The following is a 9,203-nucleotide window of genomic DNA, read 5'->3' as shown; positions in this document are numbered from 1 at the left end:
CTACTGGTTATTTTCATCTATAGGAAAACAGCATGCTTTAGAAAATCATCATGTGTTTTATATGTTAAATTGCAAAATGAAAAGTAACTGTTGACCACATATGTCACCTAATAAGAAGCATTTTGTTTAAGTTACTCCGCTGTAAAACCAGCCTGGCACAGGCACATCTTCATACACTCACTGGATCAGAAAATGATATTCTTATTCATTAGACTGTTTGCAAATTTACCATGAGATCAGGATGTGTTCTATACTACATATGGACTATTATTAATTATGTAATTTTACATGTTGATGCATAGAAGCAAAAATAGACATTTCTGCGTATCCTATGAAAAGACCAAGTGAGAGAAGTATCAGCTCCAGTTAGTAAATGATAGTAGCAGGAAATGCAGGTGTAGATTGCAGCCACTATTGCTGGCTTGCATGTAGCCTGAGGAATGTAGCTAGAGGAAGCTAGTTTGTAGCCTTGGTAGCTCACAGCCACTAACAAAGGAAATTATGAACATATAAACATTTTCTGTCACAGCATTATTTTATGACATTAATCTTAGTAAAAACACGTGTGTGTATAAAATATTCTCCCCACTTAACCTCATGGCCTCGGCTGTTTCAATGGGAGACTATATTATGCTTTTTTATTTATGCTTTTTCTTGCTTTTCGGAAGATTTTTTTTTCCACACGGAAATAGTTGCATTTTTAGACTGCTTTTTATTTCTATCAAAGAAAAAGAAATACTGGAAATTTGTTTTAGGGCTCCTGACCAATGGAGAAACACTTACAGGTGTCAGTCTATTCATCCAAGTTGTCACTTCTCACTTCAAACCTTATGAGGCACATTCAAGTGAGTCACTGAGACGTGCTAATAAAATGATCCTGTTTGCTGTAATCTCTGCGTGTCAGGGCAGAACACATTCCTACTAATGTATTCAGGCTCAACTGGCGTGCAATGACATCAGTGAACATTAAGACAGGCCATTAACAAAGCTGATGAGTTACAAACTGCTGCTGCTATTATCCCGGAGCTCTTAATGGATTGCATTTTGATTGTGTCAGCCAGCACTCCAGTGACCTTTTACATGACGGTTGAAGCTTTGCCGTGCACTTGCGGCAGCTGTTTTTTCCACACTGTCTGTCAAAACAACACGGTTGAGTCAAGCGGAGGTGGGTATTCGGATGGCGTACTTGGAGGGATAAGTTGTTGTGACTACCGCAGGTGGGGACATGGAGAGGGAGAGGCGTGACAAGTCGAGCTGTCACTGAGGAATGCTACAATACAGAGGAGCGACGTGTCCATGTTCACAGCACAGGTGTACTGGACGCTCAGATGGATTAATACAGTGTTAATGAAACAAAAACACGTCAAATTACCCCCCGCTCAATACAGTGTTTTAACACCTGCAGGTTTCTCCGCTGTTCTCACTTGTGTGTCAGTTCATGCTGCGCTTCACAGGCCGAGGGCAGGCCAGAGGAATTAGGCTATCATAACACCGCTGTGAAATATTACGCTTCGTTCCTGAAGACTGCAAAGAGCAGAATTACAATTACAAAGCGATCGCAGCGGTGATTAGCGCGGAAGACGAAACAGATTGTTTCATGCATCAAATCTGTGTGTGGTCTCGCGTTGTTTTGTTGTATAAACTGGAGCTTGATATTTACTCCATGACAGATGCCTCTGTGACTAACGAAGGGACATTCTGCAGAGAATACTGAAGCATGAACAGTGCTGGGGCTAAGTTTGTCTGAACACAAGTGGAAATATGTTTTCTTTCACTGTGCAGTTCTTTTCTGTCTAAAAAGGCTGTGTCCCAATTCTAATTGATCAGCTGTGGATAAAGTATTTAGATCTTTTACTTAAACAACAATTAAACATGTTAAACAAGCAGCAGTTTACTGTTGTCGCTGGTCAAAGAGGGGCTGATTTAAACAACTTTTTTACCTGCCATAGCTTTCAGGTAAACGTTCCCCTCTCAAATGAAATGAAGTAGAAGTAAAAATCAGCATGAATTCACTAAGGTACAAGTACTTCAAAATCTAATTCAAGTAGAGACTTGAGTAAATGTACTTAGTTACATTCCATCCCTGTAATTAATGACATTTGTTGAATACTCACCTTTATTTGAGCGCATGAGCTGTGATGCTAATCCCTCTGGTGTTCCAGTTGAAGACGTGGAAAATGTCTCAGTTTATGACTTTGACAGATGGTGACAAACGTCTTATTGAAAGGTATGAATTTCTGATGAATTACGCCACGATCCATTCAGTGAAACTCGATGATGCAGAGCCGGACCCGAATGGATTTATATGGAAATGCCGCTTCGCCATCTTGAATGAACATTAACAACTTTCAGCGTTGTAGCAAGAAGGGCCTCATCTCTGTGGTGGAGACATTTGAGGGTTAATGAAAAGTTTTTAATGAAAAAAAAAAATAATGTCACTTTCTTACTACTGTCTCCTGTTTTTCTTTCCAGAACCTTTCAGTGATTTTCCTTCATAAGATGCATCCGTCACACTTGCAGAACTCTTGCATGCCATTTGGCAAAAATGTGAACTTCAGCTGTATCTGCAGGCCATTACTCATGAAAGTGAACCTGAGCTGCTCTGTCTGCAGTAATTGAGAAGCAACAGAGCATTGCATACAAATCAGTGGTTATTAATTCCAGTATGACAGGAGGAGGTTGCTCTGAGAGCTGTGACATCTCCTTGATGCCCAGCTGTCACTTTTTATTCTAAATTCAAACTGCTCTTTGAAAAATGGGAAAAATGTAGTTACTGATCTGTGATGATCTGCTCGAAATATAAGGCTCTCTGGTGGGGGGTGTTCCTAAAAGGCCATCTGATCAGCTGCACACCCTGTCGCCCACTAGACTATTGTTCTCCGAGCAACACAAAATGGAAATAACTAGCCAACAGATGGTCATGAAACCAAACCATCTGAGAAGCAATGTGTGGAAGTGACGTAAAATGCTAATGCCTAATATGTTAGCTCGTCAGTCAGTGAGGCTGCAGGGACACTGTATGTTAGTTGCACAGTCTTGGATTAGGCTACGTGGGCTGTGTTCGAATTAATTTGAACAAATTGTGTTTTCGATTTGTTTGAACAAGAGCTTTTGAAAAAGCGCCTTAAAACCCTCAGAGGGAAGTTGCTGTGTACTAAGAAGGCGAGAGGCAGCTGGGAAATGATGTTTCTTATATACAAATGTGCAACTAGAGCAATCATCAGCCCCCATCCATCAGAGGCCTCCTTTGTAGGTGCAGGTAGTTTGGCAGGAGGGTCATCGGTCAGAGTCTGGTTTACACCTCTCTCACTCTGTTCCAGGCAGGAGTGGGCTGACTGGAGGGGGTCGCGGTATTGATCTGGGCCTTGGATGGGAGCCCTTGACCTGCGCCTCCATTTAAAAGCTATAAAGGAAGCCCTGCTCCAATCTAATGTTTTCCACCAAGGTGCCAGAGGAGGCGGCGGACACCTGCACTATGTCATGCTGTTTAGATTGGGAGCTGAGGCTGATAGGGCCAGCTGGGCCTCTCTATCATTAGATCCAACAACGCTTACAATAACAGAGGAGAAGGCAGCACAGAAACACATTAGATTTCGCCTTATTTATGGCATTTGATGACAAGACTACAGCTCACAATCCAACTTGGACATTAGCTGGCCAAATTGATGCAAAGCACTTACGGAGCTCATCCAGCAGTCTAGTGTCGAGTGCGAAGATGCTTGTCTGCTGTAAATATTAGGTTTGAGGAACATTTTTAGCTTGTCAAAACAAAGCCCCGCAATTGCTTTTAACATCCTTAATCTTTGGATGATTGTTCACAACAGATTCTTGACTCACTCTGCCTTACATCTGTTCAAACAGCTCCCCTCAGTCTTCAAACTACACGGCTGGAGAGGGAAACAAAACGGACTTTCAGTTCAACTTTCCCGTCCTCAATTTATGGTACCTTTAACAGAAATAACAAATATTGTATGCAGTGAAATTTACAGAAGTTATTGGATTACATACTGTACGTACATTACATTGTTTATGAAGGCATATGACTAAACTCTTTCTATAAATGCAAATTAGCAAAGAAAACTATGACTTACAAATGATGAGAGAAACCTGAGTGAATTCTCCGTCTTATTTCCTACAATACATGGCCTGTTAACATATTCATGTCATTGTGGGACGTCTTTATCCTCAAAAGGATAGGGTCTGATGATTGATCCTGATGATGAGACTAATTGTAGAGCTTCATATTATTGTTTCAGCTTATTAATTAATCACAGAGCTGGAAATTTGCTCAAAAATTCCCATTCCAATATCAAAAGTAATTTAAAAATGATTAAAAGTTGAAGAGTTTATGCAAACAATACAGTCCTGAAATCAAACTTTTTTTTTGTTACCAAAACCATGTTTGTTAAAGGGCCATACCAGTGCTTCATTGCACTACTGAAGACATAAGAAAAAACTGGTTACACATTTATAATTTAATAAAAAAAAAACCCCAACTCAGTCATTAGTTTGTGCAGCTTTTAATAAGTGTGAGTCGAACAGGAGGAAACAAGCATGTCAGCCTGTGCAATGGTAGCACTCACTGATATGTTTTTAATGTAGCTTTATGGCCACTGAGGAATAAGATATAACTCGTTTGATAGAAAATACTTCATTAATTGCTGGTTTTGGTCTTTTTCTGTGATTTGATGACATTAAGAGAAATATGGAATATAAATATGTATATAATATCACCAGACTTTTGCTCAAATTGTAAAATCCAATATTATGAACATGAAGTCTGCATTAATGTCTGGGAATGTTTAAATGTTTAATGACTGTTGTGAGGCAAAGCAGTGCAGACATTTCACATCATGCTTTAATGGCATTGCCACACAGCAATTACGGAACTTTAACAAGAAATAAATAATTTGATGTTCATTGCAGCTAAGTTTTTTGTAAAAATGAATGGTAAGCAGTGGCCCCCTGGAGTGGGAGGGAAAAATGCTTTCACATTTCTAAAACAGAGTCATATATTTTTCATCACAAATAAAATCTTGAGGCTTCGCTCACTGTGTGTGTGAGTGTATGTGTGTGTGTGTGTGTGGTGGGTCCCATTGCTAAATCTAAATTGCAGCTAATTAGTGGCTTGTTTTCTGTGAAACCTTTCCCTCCCCGTTTCCATAAACATTAACACCTACCAAAGGAGGTTTATAATAGGACGTCCACGCTCGACAATTCTGCTGCCTGTAACCGCAAAGCTTTTATGTTATGTTGTCGCTTGTCTGCAGTCATCATGAGGGACATGAACTTTTATTCATAGCCAGCATCCACTTTCATTTAAACAGAAATTAGAGTCATGGCAGGCCGTTTCTGACGGCGCTCCCAGTGCAGGGGGTGCGGGAGAGAAACTGAGAAGGGAGAGAACTGCTGCGTGGCTGAGCAGCCTTGGGCAAGGTTAGCGGAAAGGCACCCATCTGGCAGTGCAGATTTTGACTGGCACATAGTTAAACAGTGATGCAGTTTGACAAATTTCAAACAGAGCTTATGAAAAGATAACATAAACACAATAGTCACTCTAGGCTCAGCGTCCACCTGTGTGTGTCACCCCAGAGTGTGAGTTAAAGGCCACTGTTAATGAGCAGAGCTGCTCCACGCTCTTGGATTAAGGTCTTTGTAAAGTAAATCACTGTCAGATAAAGGCACAGTGTTTATAACGTACCATTAATATTTTGATCGGTATGTTTAAGAGAGCCAGCTCCTTAATGCACACTGTCCTGGCCTTTAATGGGATGGACTGGCATATCTGCCTCTGCCCCCCAGCATGTTAACAGGTCATGAATCTTTTGCCAATTTAAGCACCATGCTGTTAGACAAGGTTTTTCTTCTTGGCAGAGACATGAGTCCGTGTATGGCTCGCTGAGATATTCCTGGCGGCTGCAGTGTTATTTGGTTAATCTTGTGGGTGGAGGTGGGAGGGCAGTGGGTAGAAGGGGAGGGATTGGGGACATTATTGATTGAATACCCGTCTTTGATGTGACTGTAGGAAAGTAACACTAGAATAATACAAAACTGTATCAATTTGGCTTCGGTGACCTTGGAACAAAACCACTTTTTTTTTTTTCATGTGACATGTCATGAGGAAAGGTTGAAACTCTTGAAATGTGGTTTGGCAGCAGAATGTCCAGGTTTCATTCATTCAGTCAGCATAAACATTATGCCTCTGCAGGAGTCACTCTAGCAGTACTAAATTAAAGAGCAGCTAACGTTCTCGTGTGCTACGCTATAACAGGGAGCTTTTCTAAACCTCTAAATTAGCCCAGTCTTCAGCTGTAGCAACTCATGACTTTATGTTTCTGTTAAAATTATTCATGCAGCTATTAAAGGCAGTTGAGATCAATGAAAGCGTTAATGCTACAACATATTTATCCAAAATGTCAAATCATCATATGTGCGAGCTGCTCTAACAGAGCCAGAAATACTTGAGCCAGAAGTATTGAAGGAATCCAGATCATCACAATTTGGCTCAAACTTTTCAGTCAGATTATTTACACTGATTTTACACCACAAAACTAAGACTGAAGTCATAATGATGCCTTATTTTGCTGAAAGCTTGAGGTGCTACATGCAGGATTTTAAACACCTCTTCACACCCTGACGGCCCATCTTCAGGCTGTCAAGGCGTTCACTACTCAACCCATCCATGTACACAACTTCTGCATTTAAGTCTGCACTCACGTGATGCAGCATTGGAAAGATTCTTGTGATTCGAAAGATGCAAACCATTTGAAGATACAATCACAACAGCAGGTACAATCAACGGCAACAACAATCAAGCAACTGATTATTGGATTGAGGTAATTTTCCCATGAAGTCTGAGAGTAATCCACTGGATAACACTCCAACAAAAACATTGTGGTCACACTGGCGAAGGTCCAGATGATCCATTCCAGGAAAACATTTTGTCCAAAACACTATAATAATCCACAGAAAGCTGTTTTATCATGTCAAATTAGCCAGTGACATGCTAATCTTCCATGTTTTCTCAATTAGAACTCTAGTAAGCATGTACATGTAGGCGACATGTTGGTCTCAAAATGCCCACTGCACTCTGACCTTTTGACCCCTCATGGCTTAGGATCTTCCATGGCCACAGCTGACAATAGCCAACAAGAGTTAAAAGGAAGTGCCTAGTTCTCTTCTTTTGCGTAAAGATCGAGCCAGTTTCAACCAGTTGTGCAGATGACTGGACTGGCTTTGTGTCGCCAATTAAATTCTAAAAATGAGGATATGCTACTTCAGTGGGTAGTTTACAGCCAAATTAAGGAATTCAGTGCAAAAAGGGATATTACACAGGCTAGAAATTATAAATATGCCTTAAATATAACAATATATAGCTTAAATACAAATATAGATACCCAAAATATGAATATAGATGGCCTAAATAAAGATTTCCTGAATATGAGTATAGATGTTCATCTACATCCATATAGTAAATGGCCTTTTTTGGGGGAGACACCGAGACATACTGTCAGAAAGAGGTATATAAAATATAAATTTTCTGTGGTAATGTTATCAGTTCTTATTGAGTTTAAGGCTCAGATATAGCCATCTGCAGGCTTCTATTTGTAAAAAGATATTCAAGCGGAAACAAAAACCTTCTAATTGAGTGTGTTCAAACTTCAGAGTGTAACATTTCAAAAGAAACCAAAACTTTTGGCTATGCTAATAGGTGTTTTAGGCAAATATTGCACTAATTAAACAGCTCTGTATCATAGTGTCGCGAAATCAGCTCATTCAAATGTAGTCACAGCAAACTAAGGCCATGCAGACAAGCTTTGTCGTTCTCCTTTCAGCTGCGACTGGACCTTTAGGCAAGTGTCATATACAGTCTTGATCTAAGCAGTGTAAATACATAAAACTGTGGATCAGGTGATGGGCACAGTCACTGGAGGGTTATTAAAACAGACCAAATCTCAGACCAAGTCTGCTGTTTCCTCCTGCAAAAAGAATGTTGGCTGCCAGGCATTTTTTCCAGCTTTACTAAACAGATAAACATGTTGGAAAATAATTTTTCCATCAGCATCATGATTGCTTCCACCGGCTGCCATTGCTAGAAACTAAAAGTTAAGCTCTGCTGGGAAAACAATGCTCTCTTTCTGTTTTGTGCCATAAGTCAATTACCATTTGTACTGTACAGCACACAGCTAGAGAAATAAGGCTGGTAGTGCCTGCTCGTCTCTGCAAGGTCTCGTTAGGGAGTCAAACCTAAAATAAATGCTGCAGTTTATTTATGGCACAAAACGAGCAGTCCAGATTTAACATTAACTACATCATCGGTCAGCGCCCTGCAGGATGACACATGTTCCCTCAGTGTTTTCTGATCTGGTGCCACTGCTGACAGGATGACAGCCCTGTTTGACAAAATAACACAACACCATGGCTTGGAAATTGGAAAGATTATTGTTGAGGTTGAAATGAGTGCTTCATTAAGTCTTATTGTAACTATGAGATATGTTGTCATGGTAACAATAATAGCCACTTCATCAAGGCTCAGATCGTGGTCTTGGTTAAAAGAGTTGATGTTGACTGCTGGAATGAAATGGTCAACATATAGTGGTGTCCTGTTGTTGACCAATCTAACATCCTCCCTCTGCGACTCTTTGGCTGGACACCACTGTCACATGACTTCCTCCTTTGCGCCTGTCATTTTTCTCATGGCCGCTAGAGGGCTTTGTCACTTGAACATATTGCTTTTGTGCATTTGCTGAAATGGCTGATTCTCTTGCTTTACTTGTGAGGACATTCTCACTAAATGAGATGTCCTGAAGAACGGATCCTAAAACTTGGACAGATAGGAGGATGGATAGGAGGTTAGGTCCTCCACTTTAGTCCAAGCCTTGTCCAACATGTTTTCCATGCACATCTTTTACATCCATGTTAAGGAATCTCTTCCACATATCTTGCCACTAGTCATGGCTATACAACGGTGATTATAACTGTCACCTCTTGTTACTGTCTCCAAGGCTATCATAGAATTACTTACAGTTCCTGTGCCAGGAGTTTCTGATTGTTTTTACTGAAATCCACATAAGGCCTGCGAGGAGACTTCTCCAGTGATTCCAGAGCCATGTGAGACACATCTGGGAGATTACTACGGCTGTGTCTTCCAGTCGACAAGCACCGAGGGCCTTCTGCTATTTTAATCCGCACTGTATATTCCA

Source organism: Chelmon rostratus, chromosome 2 (genome assembly GCF_017976325.1).
Source record: "Chelmon rostratus isolate fCheRos1 chromosome 2, fCheRos1.pri, whole genome shotgun sequence".
NCBI lineage: Eukaryota > Metazoa > Chordata > Actinopteri > Chaetodontiformes > Chaetodontidae > Chelmon > Chelmon rostratus.
Note: the sequence above shows the minus strand (reverse complement) of the source record.